Raw genomic sequence first — 19,597 nt, forward strand, 5'->3', positions numbered from 1 at the left:
CGGTGGGGAGTTGTTTCGGGGCGGCGAGGCGGCGGCGGACCGGCGGTGGAGAGTTGTTTTGGGGCGGCGAGGCAGCGGTGGGGAGTTGTTTCGGGGCGGCGAGGCGGCAGTGGGGAGTTGTTTCGGGGAGGCGAGGCAGCGCGGGGTTCGGCCGGTGGTGGCTGGCGGCTCAGGGGGGTGCAGGTTGAAGATGAACTGCAGGCCCTCCCTTAAACTATCCCATGTGAAGTGCCTCTCTGCTACCATTGCATTCAGTTTTGGCAGTAACATTTAGTTTCCACAGTAAATTTTAGTTTTGACAGTTAAGTTCAGAGTCAACAGTTTTTACCTCATCTGTTGTAGTCAGGTGGTTTTTGGTGATGTAAATTTTACATCTATCACTTTTTGGTAATGCATTTTACATCATCTATTGGAGATGCTATTAGAATCCCACTTGAGATTAACGATGTCTGTCTTGTGCTGCTTCAGGCTTGACGTCTTATGGCTCACTGGAGCTGCTCCAAGAATGGAACGATCCATCACAATAGAGCAGTGCCCTAGACGCCGTCTACAGATTCCTCAGATCTTCCTCCACACCTCCGACAGCCACCTCTGCCTCAACTTCTTCAGCGACCAACCCAATGATGCTGAGGTCGACACGGCTACGGCAAAGAGGTTGTACACTTGTCGCATCACTTATTACTCTACACTCATGTCGATCCATTAGGGCTATTGTGGTTCAACGGAAAAACATAGCAATAGGAAATTTCCTATGGCACTCTACTATTCAATTATACATGCATTTTGTTGAAAGGAATGGAGCAAAACATCCACCTGGACCTACTTTTCAAAATCCTATGCATGAAAACAAGACCAAGTGCATTAGTGGTAGAATAATATTCTAACTGTACACGCTTTCATATGGTTTCACTTTATTTTGGCCATGTTTCTTTGCATTCCGCTGCTCCTCCTTTTCCTGTGAACCAAACACCCAAGTTGACAGAAATCTTGTGTTCACAAATGCTCTGTTTCCCATGTGCATTCCTATCTTATTCCAGTGTTTTTCCACCTATCCCTCCGTTTTTAGAATCATGCAAGCCAAATGAGCCCTTACAGAATTACTTCAGTTATAGGTATGTGTCGAAGAAAACTTTGTGTGGTTTGTCCTGCTCCTGCCATGACGTCGTCCACCTCACCTGAGCTGCTCCATCGACAGAAGCATCCACCAAACTAGACATCTCGACTCCTGACCGTCTTTCGCCGCCTCAAATCTCCTTCCCTGCCACCGGCACCCACCGCAACGGCATCACCATCATCGACTCAGCAGATGAACCTGAGGAGTACATGGGTCCACAAGAGAGGTCGCACTCTTTTGTTTCTGCTTATGTTATGCATTGCTTAATATTACCTGCTACTTTATTGTCTTGTTCACCTCTTAGACTCCAAGTCAGGTCCAAATTGATGTTCAAACTTGAGTTCTAAATTAGTTGCGGGGCACATATCGAGGTAGCAATGAATAGTATCTCTGTCTAATATCTGGTTCACCTAGGGTATGCCTATGTTGTTCATCTTGGGTGCGAAACAAATAGTAAAGCAATCATCATCAGTTTTTTATTAAATTAAAGCAATCATCAGCATGCTATCATTATTTTTGGATCCATCCACTGGTTGTTACCATTACTCTTGATTTTTGCATGCTCTCCTTACATAATCTCACTATATTTTTTTGTATGCATGTCAGATATTGTACACAGTAATGCTGAACATGTAGAGAAAAAGAGAAGAGTTTTGTGCGGCAATACAATGTCATGCAGACATCGCTCCATGGTGGGTTCAATGGCAAACCCTCCCCCCTCTCCAGATTGTAATCCAGAGGAAGATATCTGTTCAGAGGCAGATTCAGACGCAGCTGACCACTCCTATTTACCCCCTAAGGTGTTTGCTCTAACTTGGCATGATGATGTTAGTCATATCATGCATATGTTGCCTACGCCGTCTACAGATTCCTCAGATCTTCCTCCACACCTCCGACAGCCACCTCTGCCTCAACTTCTTCAGCGACCAACCCAATGATGTTGAGGTCGACACGGCTACGGCAAAGAGGTTGTACACTTGTCGCATCACTTATTACTCTACATTCATGTCGATCCATTAGGGCTATTGTGGTTCAACGGAAAAACATAGCAATAGGAAATTTCCTATGGCACTCTACTATTCAATTATTCATGCATTTTGTTGAAAGGAATGGAGCAAAACATCCACCTGGACCTACTTTTCAAAATCCTATGCATGAAAACAAGACCAAGTGCATTAGTGGCGGAATAACATTCTAACTGTACACGCTTTCATATGGTTTCACTTTATTTTGGCCATGTTTCTTTGCATTCCGCTGCTCCTCCTTTTCCTGTGAACCAAACACCCAAGTTGACAGAAATCCTGTGTTCACAAATGCTCTGTTTCCCATGTGCATTCCTATCTTATTCCAGTGTTTTTCCTCCTATCCCTGTGTTTTTAGAATCATGCAAGCCAAATGAGCCCTTACAGAATTACTTCAGTTATAGGTATGTGTTGAAGAAAACTTAGTGTGGTTTGTCCTGCTCCTGCCATGACGTCGTCCACCTCACCTGAGCTGCTCCATCGACAGAAGCATCCACCAAACTAGACATCTCGACTCCTGACCGTCTTTCGCAGCCTCAGATCTCCTTCCCTGCCACCGACACCCACCGCAACGGCATCACCATCATCGACTCAGCAGATGAACCTGAGGAGTACATGGGTCCACAAGAGAGGTCGCACTCTTTTGTTTCTGCTTATGTTATGCATTGCATAATATTACCTGCTACTTTATTGTCTTGTTCACCTCTTAGACTCCAAGTCAGGTCCAAATTGATCTTCAAACTTGAGTTCTAAATTAGTTGCGGGGCACATATCGAGGCGGCAATGAATATTATCTCTGTCTAATATCTGGTTCACCTAGGGTATGCCTATGTTGTTCATCTTGGGTGGGAAACAAATAGTAAAGCAATCATCATCAGTTTTTTATTAAATTAAAGCAATCATCAGCATGCTATCATTATTTTTGGATCCATCCACTGGTTGTTACCATTACTCTTGATTTTTGCATGCTCTCCTTACATAATCTCACTATATTTTTTTGTATGCATGTCAGATATTGTACACAGTAATGCTGAACATGTAGAGAAAAAGAGAAGAGTTTTGTGCGGCAATACAATGTCATGCAGACATCGCTCCATGGTGGGTTCAATGGAAAACCCTCCCCCCTCTCCAGATTGTAATCCAGAGGAAGATATCTGTTCAGAGGCAGATTCAGACGCAGCTGACCACTCCCATTTACCCCCTAAGGTGTTTGCTCTAACTTGGCATGATGATGTTAATCATATCATGCATATGTTGCCTACGCCGTCTACAGATTCCTCAGATCCTCCTCCACACCTCCGACAGCCACCTCTGCCTCAACTTCTTCAGCGACCAACCCAATGATGCTGGGGTCGACACGGCTACGACAAAGAGGTTGTACACTTGTCGCATCACTTATTACTCTACATTCATGTCGATCCATTAGGGCTATTGTGGTTCAACGGAAAAACATAGCAATAGGAAATTTCCTATGGCACTCTACTATTCAATTATTCATGCATTTTGTTGAAAGGAATGGAGCAAAACATCCACCTGGACCTACTTTTCAAAATCCTATGCATGAAAACAAGACCAAGTGCATTAGTGGCGGAATAACATTCTAACTGTACACGCTTTCATATGGTTTCACTTTATTTTGGCCATGTTTCTTTGCATTCCGCTGCTCCTCCTTTTCCTATGAACCAAACACCCAAATTGACAGAAATCCTGTGTTCACAAATGCTCTGTTTCCCATGTGCATTCCTATCTTATTCCAGTGTTTTTCCTCCTATCCCTGCGTTTTTAGAATCATGCAAGCCAAATGAGCCCTTACAGAATTACTTCAGTTATAGGTATGTGTTGAAGAAAACTTAGTGTGGTTTGTCCTGCTCCCGCCGTGACGTCGTCCACCTCACCTGAGGTGCTCCATCGACAGAAGCATCCACCAAACTAGACATCTCGACTCCTGACCGTCTTTCGCCGCCTCAGATCTCCTTCCCTGCCACCGGCACCCACCGCAACGGCATCACCATCATCGACTCAGCAGATGAACCTGAGGAGTACATGGGTCCACAAGAGAGGTCGCACTCTTTTGTTTCTGCTTATGTTATGCATTGCTTAATATTACCTGCTACTTTATTGTCTTGTTCACCTCTTAGACTCCAAGTCAGGTCCAAATTGATGTTCAAACTTGAGTTCTAAATTAGTTGCGGGGCACATATCGAGGCAGCAATGAATAGTATCTCTGTCTAATATCTGGTTCACCTAGGGTATGCCTATGTTGTTCATCTTGGGTGCGAAACAAATAGTAAAGCAATCGTCATCAGTTTTTTATTAAATTAAAGCAATCATCAGCATGCTATCAATATTTTTGGATCCATCCACTGGTTGTTACCATTACTCTTGATTTTTGCATGCTCTCCTTACATAATCTCACTATATTTTTTTGTATGCATGTCAGATATTGTACACAGTAATGCTGAACATGTAGAGAAAAAGAGAAGAGTTTTGTGCGGCAATACAATGTCATGCAGACATCGCTCCATGGTGGGTTCAATGGAAAACCCTCCCCCCTCTCCAGATTGTAATCCAGAGGAAGATATCTGTTCAGAGGCAGATTCAGACGCAGCTGACCACTCCTATTTACCCCCTAAGGTGTTTGCTCTAACTTGGCATGATGATGTTAGTCATATCATGCATATGTTGCCTACGCCGTCTACAGATTCCTCAGATCCTCCTCCACACCTCCGACAGCCACCTCTGCCTCAACTTCTTCAGCGACCAACCCAATGATGCTGGGGTCGACACGGCTACGGCAAAGAGGTTGTACACTTGTCGCATCACTTATTACTCTACATTCATGTCGATCCATTAGGGCTATTGTGGTTCAACGGAAAAACATAGCAATAGGAAATTTCCTATGGCACTCTACTATTCAATTATTCATGCATTTTGTTGAAAGGAATGGAGCAAAACATCCACCTGGACCTACTTTTCAAAATCCTATGCATGAAAACAAGACCAAGTGCATTAGTGGCGGAATAACATTCTAACTGTACACGCTTTCATATGGTTTCACTTTATTTTGGCCATGTTTCTTTGCATTCCGCTGCTCCTCCTTTTCCTGTGAACCAAACACCCAAGTTGACAGAAATCCTGTGTTCACAAATGCTCTGTTTCCCATGTGCATTCCTATCTTATTCCAGTGTTTTTCCTCCTATCCCTGCGTTTTTAGAGTCATGCAAGCCAAATGAGCCGTTACAGAATTACTTCAGTTATAGGTATGTGTCGAAGAAAACTTAGTGTGGTTTGTCCTGCTCCTGCCGTGACGTCGTCCACCTCACCTGAGCTGCTCCATCGACAGAAGCATCCACCAAACTAGACATCTCAACTCCTGACCGTCTTTCGCCGCCTCAGATCTCCTGCCCTGCCACCGGCACCCACCGCAACGGCATCACCATCATCGACTCAGCAGATGAACCTGAGGAGTACATGGGTCCACAAGAGAGGTCGCACTCTTTTGTTTCTGCTTATGTTATGCATTGCTTAATATTACCTGCTACTTTATTGTCTTGTTCACCTCTTAGACTCCAAGTCAGGTCCAAATTGATGTTCAAACTTGAGTTCTAAATTAGTTGTGGGGCACATATCGAGGCAGCAATGAATAGTATCTCTGTCTAATATCTGGTTCACCTAGGGTATGCCTATGTTGTTCATCTTGGGTGGGAAACAAATAGTAAAGCAATCATCATCAGTTTTTTATTAAATTAAAGCAATCATCAGCATGCTATCATTATTTTTGGATCCATCCACTGGTTGTTACCATTACTCTTGATTTTTGCATGCTCTCCTTACATAATCTCACTATATTTTTTGTATGCATGTCAGATATTGTACACAGTAATGCTGAACATGTAGAGAAAAAGAGAAGAGTTTTGCGCTGCAATACAATGTCATGCAGACATCGCTCCATGGTGGGTTCAATGGCAAACCCTCCCCCCTCTCCAGATTGTAATCCAGAGGAAGATATCTGTTCAGAGGCAGATTCAGACGCAGCTGACCACTCCTATTTACCCCCTAAGGTGTTTGCTCTAACTTGGCATGATGATGTTAGTCATATCATGCATATGTTGCCTACGCCGTCTACAGATTCCTCAGATCTTCCTCCACACCTCCGACAGCCACCTCTGCCTCAACTTCTTCAGCGACCAACCCAATGATGCTGAGGTTGACACGGCTACGGCAAAGAGGTTGTACACTTGTCGCATCACTTATTACTCTACATTCATGTCGATGCATTAGGCTATTGTGGTTCAACGGAAAAATATAGCAATAGGAAATTTCCTATGGCACTCTACTATTCAATTATTCATGCATTTTGTTGAAAGGAATGGAGCAAAACATCCACCTGGACCTACTTTTCAAAATCCTATGCATGAAAACAAGACCAAGTGCATTAGTGGCGGAATAACATTCTAACTGTACATGCTTTCATATGGTTTCACTTTATTTTGGCCATGTTTCTTTGCATTCCGCTGCTCCTCCTTTTCCTGTGAACCAAACACCCAAGTTGACAGAAATCCTGTGTTCACAAATGCTTTGTTTCCCATGTGCATTCCTATCTTATTCTAGTGTTTTTCCTCCTATCCCTGCGTTTTTAGAATCATGCAAGCCAAATGAGCCGTTACAGAATTACTTCAGTTATAGGTATGTGTCGAAGAAAACTTTGTGTGGTTTGTCCTGCTCCTGCCGTGACGTCGTCCACCTCACCTGAGCTGCTCCATCGACAGAAGCATCCACCAAACTAGACATCTCGACTCCTGACCGTCTTTCGCTGCCTCAGATCTCCTTCCCTGCCACCGGCACCCACCGCAACGGCATCACCATCATCGACTCAGCAGATGAACCTAAGGAGTACATGGGTCCACAAGAGAGGTCGCACTCTTTTGTTTCTGCTTATGTTATGCATTGCTTAATATTACCTGCTACTTTATTGTCTTGTTCACCTCTTAGACTCCAAGTGAGGTCCAAATTGATGTTCAAACTTGAGTTCTAAATTAGTTGTGGGGCACATATCGAGGCAGCAATGAATAGTATCTCTGTCTAATATCTGGTTCACCTAGGGTATGCCTATGTTGTTCATCTTGGGTGGGAAACAAATAGTAAAGCAATCATCATCAGTTTTTTATTAAATTAAAGCAATCATCAGCATGCTATCATTATTTTTGGATCCATCCACTTGTTGTTACCATTACTCTTGATTTTTGCATGCTCTCCTTCTCACTATATTTTTTGTATGCATGTCAGATATTGTACACAGTAATGCTGAACATGTAGAGAAAAAGAGAAGAGTTTTGCGCGGCAATACAATGTCATGCAGACATCGCTCCATGGTGGGTTCAATGGCAAACCCTCCCCCCTCTCCAGATTGTAATCCAGAGGAAGATATCTGTTCAGAGGCAGATTCAGACGCAGCTGACCACTCCTATTTACCTCCTAAGGTGTTTGCTCTAACTTGGCATGATGATGTTAGTCATATCATGCATATGTTGCCTACGCCGTCTACAGATTCCTCAGATCTTCCTCCACACCTCCGACAGCCAACTCTGCCTCAACTTCTTCAGCGACCAACCCAATGATGCTAAGGTCGACACGGCTACGGCAAAGAGGTTGTACACTTGTCGCATCACTTATTACTCTACATTCATGTCGATCCATTAGGGCTATTGTGGTTCAACGGACAAACATAGCAATAGGAAATTTCCTATGGCACTCTACTATTCAATTATTCATGCATTTTGTTGAAAGGAATGGAGCAAAACATCCACCTGGACCTACTTTTCAGAATCCTATGCATTAAAACAAGACCAAGTGCATTAGTGGCAGAATAACATTCTAACTGTACACGCGTTCATATGGTTTCACTTTATTTTGGCCATGTTTCTTTGCATTCCGCTGCTCCTCCTTTTCCTGTGAACCAAACACCCAAGTTGACAGAAATCCTGTGTTCACAAATGCTCTGTTTCCCATGTGCATTCCTATCTTATTCCAGTGTTTTTCCTCCTATCCCTGCGTTTTTAGAATCATGCAAGCCAAATGAGCCTTACAGAATTACTTCAGTTATAGGTAGGTGTCGAAGAAAACTTTGTGTGGTTTGTCCTGCTCCTGCCGTGACGTTGTCCACCTCACCTGAGCTGCTCCATCGACAGAAGCATCCACCAAACTAGACATCTCGACTCCTGACCGTCTTTCGCCGCCTCAGATCACCTTCCCTGCCACCGGCACCCACCGCAATGGCATCACCATCATCGACTCAGCAGATGAACCTGAGGAGTACATGGGTCCACAAGAGAGGTCGCACTCTTTTGTTTCTGCTTATGTTATGCATTGCTTAATATTACCTGCTACTTTATTGTCTTGTTCACCTCTTAGACTCCAAGTCAGGTCCAAATTGATGTTCAAACTTGAGTTCTAAATTAGTTGCGGGGCACATATCGAGGCAGCAATGAATAGTATCTCTGTCTAATATCTGGTTCACCTAGGGTATGCCTATGTTGTTCATCTTGGGTGGGAAACAAATAGTAAAGCAATCATCATCAGTTTTTTATTAAATTAAAGCAATCATCAGCATGCTATCATTATTTTTGGATCCATCCACTGGTTCTTACCATTACTCTTGATTTTTGCATGCTCTCCTTCTCACTATATTTTTTGTATGCATGTCAGATATTGTACACAGTAATGCTGAACATGTAGAGAAAAAGAGAAGAGTTTTGCGCGGCAATACAATGTCATGGAGACATCGCTCCATGGTGGGTTCAATGGCAAACCCTCCCCCCTCTCCAGATTGTAATCCAGAGGAAGATATCTGTTCAGAGGCAGATTCAGACGCAGCTGACCACTCCTATTTACCTCCTAAGGTGTTTGCTCTAACTTGGCATGATGATGTTAGTCATATCATGCATATGTTGCCTACGCCGTCTACAGATTCCTCAGATCTTCCTCCACACCTCCGACAGCCAACTCTGCCTCAACTTCTTCAGCGACCAACCCAATGATGCTAAGGTCGACACGGCTACGGCAAAGAGGTTGTACACTTGTCGCATCACTTATTACTCTACATTCATGTCGATCCATTAGGGCTATTGTGGTTCAACGGACAAACATAGCAATAGGAAATTTCCTATGGCACTCTACTATTCAATTATTCATGCATTTTGTTGAAAGGAATGGAGCAAAACATCCACCTGGACCTACTTTTCAGAATCCTATGCATTAAAACAAGACCAAGTGCATTAGTGGCAGAATAACATTCTAACTGTACACGCTTTCATATGGTTTCACTTTATTTTGGCCATGTTTCTTTGCATTCCGCTGCTCCTCCTTTTCCTGTGAACCAAACACCCAAGTTGACAGAAATCCTGTGTTCACAAATGCTCTGTTTCCCATGTGCATTCCTATCTTATTCCAGTGTTTTTCCTCCTATCCCTGCGTTTTTAGAATCATGCAAGCCAAATGAGCCTTACAGAATTACTTCAGTTATAGGTAGGTGTCGAAGAAAACTTTGTGTGGTTTGTCCTGCTCCTGCCGTGACGTTGTCCACCTCACCTGAGCTGCTCCATCGACAGAAGCATCCACCAAACTAGACATCTCGACTCCTGACCGTCTTTCGCCGCCTCAGATCTCCTTCCCTGCCACCGGCACCCACCGCAATGGCATCACCATCATCGACTCAGCAGATGAACCTGAGGAGTACATGGGTCCACAAGAGAGGTCGCACTCTTTTGTTTCTGCTTATGTTATGCATTGCTTAATATTACCTGCTACTTTATTGTCTTGTTCACCTCTTAGACTCCAAGTCAGGTCCAAATTGATGTTCAAACTTGAGTTCTAAATTAGTTGCGGGGCACATATCGAGGTAGCAATGAATAGTATCTCTGTCTAATATCTGCTTCACCTAGGGTATGCCTATGTTGTTCATCTTGGGTGGGAAACAAATAGTAAAGCAATCATCATCAGTTTTTTATTAAATTAAAGCAATCATCAGCATGCTATCATTATTTTTGGATCCATCCACTGGTTGTTACCATTACTCTTGATTTTTGCATGCTCTCCTTAAATTAAAGATGTAATGCAGAATTGTAAAGAAGGAAGAACCTGGAACAAGTTCATCGTTAATGATGGATTTATGTTCCGTGCTAACAAGCTATGCATTCCAGCTAGCTCCGTTCGTCTTTTGTTGTTGTAGGAGGCGCATGGAGGAGGATTAATGGGACACTTTGGCGTGAAGAAGACGGTGGACGTACTAGCCACACATTTCTTTTGGCCAAAGATGAGACGGGATGTTGAGCGTTTTGTTGCTCGTTGCACTACATGTCAAAAAGCTAAGTCACGACTCAATCCTCATGGTTTATGTATGCCTTTGCCTGTACCTAGTGTTCCTTGGGAGGATACATCTATGGACTTTGTTTTAAGTTTACCTGGAACAAAGAAGGGGAGGGATAGCATATTTGTTGTCGTGGATAGATTGACGAAAATGGCACACATTATACCATGTCATAAAAGCGATGATGCTGTTAATGTTGCTGATTTGTTCTTTCATGAAATTATTCGCTTGCATGGTCTGCCAAATACTATTGTTTCAGATCGTGATACTAAATTTCTTAGCCACTTTTGGAGATGTTTATGGGCTAAGTTGGGGACTAAACTGCTTTTCAGTACTACTTGTCACCCCCAAACTGATGGTCAAACTGAAGTAGTCAATAGAACATTGTCTACTATGCTTAGGGCTGTTTTGAAGAATAATAAGAAAACGTGGGAAGAATGCTTGCCTCATATTGAATTTGCTTATAATCATTCATTGAATTCTACTACTAAGATGTGCCCTTTTGAAATTGTGTATGGTTTAATACCTCGTGCACCCATTGATTTGTTGCCTCTTCCATCTTCGGAGAAGGTTAATTTTGATGCTAAACAACTTGCTGAATTGATCTTAAAAATGCAAGAGTTAACTAAGGAAAACATTGAGCGTATGAATGCTAAATATAAACTTACTGGAGATAAGGGTAGAAAACATGTTGTGTTTGCACCTGGAGATCTTGTTTGGTTACATTTGCGTAAGGATATATTGCCTGATTTTCGTAAATCAAAGCTAATGCCACTTGCTGATGGTCTTTTTAAGGTGTTAGAGAAAATAAATGATAATGCATATAAACTTGAGTTGCCTGCAGATTTTGGGGTTAGTCTCACTCTTAACATTGCAGATTTGAAGCCTTATTTGGGTGAGGAAGATAAGCTTCCGTCGAGGATGACTTCATTTCAAGAAGGGGAGGATGATGAGGACATCAATACCATTGTTACACCCACAGCCCCTGCTGCTATACATACTGGACCAATTACTAGAGCTCGCGCACGCCAATTAAATTATCAGGTACTTTCATTTCTTGGTAATGATTCTAATGTTCATGAGAATATGATGCTGCCTAAATTGGGTACATTTGTTCAAATGAAGGGCCTGGCATGGATAAGAGGGATGAACACTGGAGCAAGACCAAGCATGGAGATGATGGCATGTGCAAGGGGAACAAGAACGGAGTTACAAGTGATGATTTCAGGACTTTGAAGCCACCATAAGGAGTGCAAGAAGCCTTGGACGAAATATACAAGATGCCACTTTATAAATATCATCCACAGGCTATTGTAGGTGCTGCATCACCTTATTATTGGGCCAGGCCCATGTAATTTTGAAATACTTAAGTATAGGCTGTTTTTAGTGTCTGTATGTGTGGGGAAACAAGAGTTAGGGTTGGTTTCGGACCCCTCCTCCAAGGACCACGAAGTTCTCCCTCTTCCTCCATATACACAGCCCTTAGGGCATCGTTTAGACTTTGGGTTTTGTCTAGATTAAAAGTTCGCCATTGCTGCAACTTCGCGTACTTCATTTGTGTTCAATAACCAGACCAAGACGTCACAGAACCCCACCTTGATCAATAAAGCTTTCATCTTATATTCGCAATATCCAGATTGCAATCTTAGTTTCTTGCTTGTTCTTCGTTTGTTTGCAGGAAATAGACCTTCGTGGTCCGGTTGATCGTGCTCCGGCATGGTCAATAACCTCTCGGAGTTGGTTTAGCAATTGCTAAGGTGCGACGTCCTCGCACGTTCGTAGTCGGATCGTCCAAATCGACTTCCACCAAAGCGATATCCATCATCTCATCGAAAGATGGGACACCTTTGCCTCTATCACATGTCATTATCAAAGGTATAATGTGTAAAGTAGGCAGCTGCAATTTAACCAATTTAACCATAATGTTAGTCTCCGAGGGCACCGTATCAAACCTGGAGATACAACCCACCTTGATGGAACGAATTAAGAAGGCCCAACAGGGACATCCCAGCATCGAAGGCATAAAGAAGAAAATGAATACTAGTAAGACTTCAGAGTTCGTCACAGACAGTGAAGGAACATTGTGGTACCGAAACAGACTTTGCGTACCTAACATTGAGGAACTCAAGCAACAGATCTTGACGGAAAGTCACACCGCTCCATATTCGATCCATCCTGGAGGAACCAAAATGTACAAGGACATCCAGGAAAGATTTTGGTGGCACGGTATGAAAAGAGATATAGCCACATTTGTTGCTTGTTGCGATTCATGCCAGCGTATCAAGGCCGAGCATCAAAAGCCAGCAGGGCTACTCCAGCCAAACCAAATACCGGAGTGGAAATGGGATGAAATAGGAATGGACTTCATTGTCGGATTACCCCGATCACAACGCGGAAATGATGCCATATGGGTCATCACAGACCGACTAACCAAGGTTGCTCATTTCATTCCCGTGAAGACTACCTACTCCACACAGAGACTGGCAAAACTTTATCTCTCCCGTATAGTTTGCTTGCATGGAGTCCCAAAGACTATAATATCAGACCGAGGCACCCAATTCGTCTCCAAATTTTGGGAACACCTACAACAAGCTCTGGGCACACAACTGGCTTTCAGTACAGCATACCACCCTCAGACAGATGGACAAACAGAATGTGTAAACCAAATCCTAGAGGATATGCTAAGAGCCTGTGTGCTCACCTATGGAACCAGTTGGGAAGAGAGTTTGTCGTATGCCGAATTTGCGTACAACAACAGTTACCAAGCCAGCTTGCAAATGGCACCCTTTGAAGCATTGTACGGACGGAGGTGTCGTACCCCATTGAATTGGTCAGAAACAGGTGACGGCCGTATCTTCGGCCCAGATATGCTTAAGGAGGCCGAGGAAAAAGTTAAACAAATCAGGGACAGACTCAAGACAGCACAGAGCCGACAAAAGAGTTACTATGATCAGAAGCATCGAGAGGTCAGCTTTGAACCTGGTGATTCCGTATACCTCCGAGTATCTCCTATGAGGGGTCTGCAACGGTTCAAAATAAAGGGGAAACTAGCCCCAAGATTTATTGGACCATTTTGTGTGAAGGCACGAAGAGGCACGGTAGCCTACCAACTAGACCTACCCAAGGAGCTATCAGACGTCCATGACGTATTCCACGTCTCGCAGTTGAGGAAATGTGTGAGTAACCCGGAGAAACATGTACCTCATGAGGACATTGATATGCAACCAGATCTCACCTACAGAGAAAAGGCCAGTAAAGATTTTAGAAGAGTCTGAACGGAGGACCCGTCAGAAAACGACAAAGTTTTTCAGGGTCCAGTGGAGCAACCACACTGAGGATGAAGCCACATGGGAAAGGGAAGATTTCCTCCGAGCAGAGTATCCATATCTATTTGAGGATCAGCAGAAATCTCGAGGACGAGATTTTTCCTAAGGGGGTAGGTGTTGTGACACCCAAGTTTCTATTGAATTTTTCAAAAAAGATTTTATTTGACTTGAAGGGAGTGGTTTAAAAATTTTCTTCAAGAGAACTCTCACTCTCAAATATTTTTTCTTTATGGCAAAAATTTTATTTGGATTCACCCAAGATCTGCCTTTGACCTTGGGGGTTCTTGCTCTTCATTTGGGCTCAAGACAAAATGTTTTTCATTTGAGAGAATAACTTTTGAAAACCTTTTCTTGAATTTGCACTATGGCTTTTGGAAAGTACTTTGCCACTTTCAACTATTCCTTCTTGCCATGGCATAAGTGCAAATCCTCTCTCCTAACCTTTCCCTCACCTCTGGATCATGATTTGCATCAAATCCAGCAAGTTGAACCCCCCCATGTATTTATTTTCCATTCAAATATTTTCTGTCTTCTATTCTACCACTTGGAGATTTACAAAGGAACCCCATTGTCTGTTTTGATTTTTGGCCCTAAACTTCTTTCCCCTCCTAGTCCTTTGAACCCTCAACCTAGAACCATGAAGATCCACTGGTCTCCAGTTCAAAGATTTCAAACTACATCAACTGCAAGTTTGGACCAGATTTGCCAAATTTGGTGAAATTCATTCAAAACCTTCTCCAAAAATTCCAAGTAAATTCATGCAGCCTCTGGGTGCATTGAGTGACCAGCTCACCAAGTTACAGCTCCAGCCAAATTTCATCTCTTTACCAAAACCTACTGTCGAACACCTGCAGTGCATGGTCTTTGTCAAATTCAGTAAGTTTAGAGATTCAGTCAAGTGGCGGCTGTCGTTTTCTTCAGAAACGGGCATCGATCTCGCCAGTGCCATCGCGTCGCCTTGCTCCTCGTCCTCGCCCACTTGTTCCTGCACCGCACGAGTGCCTGGCATCTTGCGGGCGTCGGCGACGAGCAGCAGAAGGTGCGCCGCCCCGTGACCGACGCCGGCGGCGGCTTTGCGGACGCCAGCGGGAGACACGGCGCCGCCGACTCCACCCAGCGTCGCCCAAACCACCGGAGCCCGCCGCGTGGCCGTCCACTCCCCCGAATGCGCTGCCGCTCTCGTCGTGAACCGCAGGGCGCGGAGCGCGCTCTCTGCCGCCGTTGAGCCCGTGCGGTCACCTCACCATGGGCAGACGCCATTACGCCAGGGCCAGCTCCGTTTAGCTGCAAAACGAGTCCCGTAACATCCATTGATGCTGCCCGACCGCTCAAACCCTCTGCCAACCCACTGCTCCGCCGTAATCGCTCGCCGGAGATTCTCCGTTCACGGCCACCCCGTCGATCTGCCTATAAATAGAGGTCCCGAGCTTTGACTCGAGCACCCACCAGCCCTACACTTCCCCTAGAGCACGCCCAGCCACTGGAAGAGCCGCGAGGGGGTCTCCTTCCTCGACTCCGGCCGCCGCGACCCGCCACGGGATCCAGCCCGATTCGCCCCCGTGTGTGCTCCGCAGCCCCCATTCTCTTGCCAGTAGCTTCTCCTTGTATCACCCGTTCTGACCCGCGCCTCAATTCGTACTTTGCAGCCCTCCACCGGAGTTCCCCAACCTCACCCGAACCGCCGTTCGCCGGAGATAGTGTCGCCGTCGACGTGGTGCTCCGCGTTGGACGAGTCCACCACCCACCGACGCGGAAGAAGACACTGAAGCTCTTGGTACCCTCCGTTTCTCCTAACTCGCCGTGGTTCGACGTCGGCATCCACCGCCGTCTTCGGGCGCCGGCGAGCTTTCAAACCTGACATGCGGGCCCCGCGTGTCAGCCTCTGTTTTATTTCCCCGAACCGTTTTCTGTTGGCGCCTTCGGGCAAAATACGTTTTCTCCCTGCGCTTGCGCATTCCCAGCCGTAGCGTTTTCTGTTTTCTCAGTTAAAACCCTGGAACTTTTCTGTTTCATTACAGATAAGTCCCTGGACAGAAACCTTTATAACTTTTTAATGAAAAGGTATTTTTGAGTGATTCTTTTTCTGTCAATCTCCAAATTTTGTCTAGTTTTTTATGAGGTTTATTTGAAAAATATTTGGCAAAGTTTCTGTGCATGTGTTGGTTTTCACGTTAGTACCCCGTTTCGTGATTGCCGTAGGTTCCGGGAGAGGGGACGGAGCCGCGAACTTCGCCGAGCTAGACTCCGACTTCTCCGAACCAGGCAAGCATGTTTGAACATTTGATATGGCAGATGTTTTGCATGTTCATGTGAAAGTTTGTGTGTGGCATATGAGTGTCGGTAAATATCTCGTTGCTTGTAAGGCAACGACCCGGTTGTTCCGAAGTTGCGATGACCTCTGATGAGAGGTGGCCTAATCATGTAGTGACATGAAGGGCAGCAAGGTGGTACTGTTGTAGCATGCCAGCCTTGCGTCATCCGACTCTGTTCGACGTTAACGTGGTTGGAGCCACGTTATCGATCTTTTCCCGCATGTTCCAAAGTTGCGATGACCTCTGATGAGAGGTGGCCTAATCATGTGGTGACATGAAGGGCAGCAAGGTGGTACTGTTGTAGCATGCCAGCCTTGTGTCATCCGACTTTTCCGACGTTAACATGGTTGGAGCCGTGTTATCGTCCCTTCCCCTTTCCGTGCTACCACATGTCTCATTGCCAGGATACGGTTTAGTAAGTTGGTAACCTCTTTCCGTGTACACACCAAACAGAGAGGCCGGGATGATGGTACCTTGGCCCAGGATTAGAGCCAGTCATTCGGTCAGGGGGCATGGGTTTTTCCGGTTGGGACCGAGAGGGGGGCACCCCCTTATAGCGCGCGTATAGAAATTTGATCCCATGCTACGCGAGGTTGTAGCCTCCCCGACTCAAGGTTTTTCTTGAATGTTGCCGAGGGTGATCCCTGGCTTCGGATGGTTAAATTGGGTGTGTACTGGTTAGACGTGTTCCTTCCAGAACACCGTAGACGGAACTAGTCCCCGTGACTACTGAAATCCGTTGGCTGTGGTTAAGTACAAACTCTGCAGGGTCAATTCTTTCCAAATCATCGTATCCATGATCAGTTATGTAGACTTTATATCCAAATCTATCCGTGTGAAAAACTTGCCCCCGGTGAACAAGCTCAAGTGGTAAATTCAATTTCATTGTTATTCCTGTGGATGGACTAACATTATATTTGTCTCGTGCTTGTGATAAGTTATATTCCCGAACTATTGTATTGTTGTGTTACAATATAAGCCCTTTATGAGACGTCGCGCAGACGTCCGACTGTGGCGTGTACTCGTCTCTCACTTTAAATATAAGCCCTTTATGCGATGTCGCTCAGACGTCCGACTGTGGCATGTACTGTCTTTATTTTCTGTTATAAGCCCTTTATGTGGTGTCGCCCCGATGCCCGACTGCGGCATTGTTATTCCGCATTTTCCGCTCGAGGAGTCTTTCAGACACTCGTTTGGCACCAGTATTATTATTCCGCATTTTCCGCTCGAGGAGTCTTTCAGACACTCGTTTGGCACCCGCATTACTATTCTGCAGTTTCCGCTCGAGGCGTCATTCAGACCCTCGCTTGGCACCCAGTATTTATTATCTCTATGTCTGATGGCTCTGGTTAACTTGTTCATGTGTTTCATGTTTGCATTTGTTATACCTTATGTCCGAACTGTCTTGCGAGTACTTTCATAGTACTCACCTGGCTTGTTGATTTGGCCAGATGTTGACGAAGGCGATCTCTTGGATGAAGAGTTTGATAGCGCGTCCGACGCCTAGAGGAGTCCCAGTCAGTCCTGCGCGATCCTGGATATTGGTCACTTGTATCGTTTACGCTTCCGCCACCCGCAATAAGTCTTCTCGAGCCTCACTCCGACGCTCGAAGAGTTGTAGTATTCTGGAATCATGTCACTCGCTTCGCGATGATATTTCCACCACCGTTTTTATTGTGAGTTAGTAGTTTGCCACCCTATCCGCCGTATTGTTTTATCGGCGTGCATGTAATAAATTGTTGGGCAGTCTCTGCTCAACCTTGTATTATATTTAGTACTCCTGGTATTTTTCTTCTGTGACCAATATATTGTCTATCAGTGAGAAGGAATTCTTCCTCGCTGGTCCGTAACAGGGATTGGTTTCTCAATAATTATTTTATTGCAAAACCGGTCGTGACAAGCTTGGTATCAGAGCCAGGCTGACTGTAGGAAGCCACTAGGTGCGATCGCTAATTGGTTATTAGCGTCTTTAGTGCTCCTTCAGCATTTTGCAATTGTAGCTATTTTCTGTTGGTCATCATAAAATTTATGACATGACTACTCAGAATTTTTGCCTACTTTTGTAGATGGCTGGCAGCGGCTGTGAGAATCGAGTGTTCACCAACGTGCCCGAGGGGTTTGTCAAGCTCCTCGTCTCCATCACCAAGCTCGCGATCGGGCCAGCAGCTCGCCCGGAGTTCACACTCTATCAGCACAAGCTCAGTGACGACGTGTCTATGCACCAGGCTGTGGTGCAATTCAGGGGAGGACGATCTGCTGCTCGCCATTTCCGTTTTACGGGAAGGGCCATGCCTACGGAGAGGCATGCCATGCAGATGGCTGCCCGTGAGGCGATAGCTCGCCTTCGGGACATCCTTCCTACGATGAAGACTCGTCGCTACCGCTACCTCCCATGCCATGTGCCATACACCAGCCACTATGCGTTCGCCTGCCATCGGGGAGAGCGAGATGAAGCCATCGAGATGGTTGTGGAGTATCTCAAGGCTCTGGAGGAGTCTTTCGACAACCTCGTAGATGATCTTGTGGCTGCCCGCATGGACTTAATTCGGGGCGGTCCTGCCAGCAGGAAGGAGCTTCTCCATACGGCGCCGCCTCTGACATTCGTCTCGTCTTCAGCCTCGTATGCACCGGCCGTTTTGGCCACTGCTCGCCGTCTGCCTACCACTGAGGAGTTCGACCGAGTCATCGCTCCTACTCCAGTCAGAGCCGCACCGCCTGCCGCACGCGCTCTACCACCAGTCGCCCCCGCACCATCACCGCAGCACAGCGTCGCACGCCAGGAACCAGCTAGAGAGGAGGAGGTTGATTCTCCTGGACCGCTGAGCCTTGCCATCGGCAAGGGGAAGGAGATCTTCACCATCTCCGACTGAGAGCACCGAGTAGCTGCGTGTTATGCCTGCTTGTATGATGTGTTGTTTTTATCTGTACGCTAGTTTGTATTGGTGTGTTTGCTGCCTTCCAGAGTAGTACGCTAGTTTTTAATAACATGTCAGGATTGTGTACGCTCAACCTGAGTGCTGTATCTTGTATTTGCTTTCGCATGTAAGATTTGTGTTAAGCACTTCTTCTCCGTGAAAATCATTTGTGTTTCTTTGAAAACCTAGAAGCCTTTTTGATTTTTGCCTTTGTAAGAGTTTTCCTGCGCTACGCAGTTTTTTCTCATGGGTTTTGCAAATGATACCCCAGACTGGAAAAATGTCTCGCCCTTGGACTCGCTCTATGCCCAATCAGCCAGAAGAGGTTTACGGAACACAGACCAGCAACAATTTCACTCAGGGACAGTCCAACCAACAGGACAGCGAAGCGGCACTATCTCAAGTATGCCGTCTCTTCGAGCAAAGCCAGCAACAGCACCAGGAGATGATGAACCATGTCATAAACATGGGAAATCACCGTGAACCCTATCAACCACATTCCAAGTTATCTGAGTTGCAGAAGACTCGCCCCTCAACTTTTGC

The sequence above is a fragment of the Triticum aestivum genome, chromosome 3D (genome assembly GCF_018294505.1).
Source record: "Triticum aestivum cultivar Chinese Spring chromosome 3D, IWGSC CS RefSeq v2.1, whole genome shotgun sequence".
NCBI lineage: Eukaryota > Viridiplantae > Streptophyta > Magnoliopsida > Poales > Poaceae > Triticum > Triticum aestivum.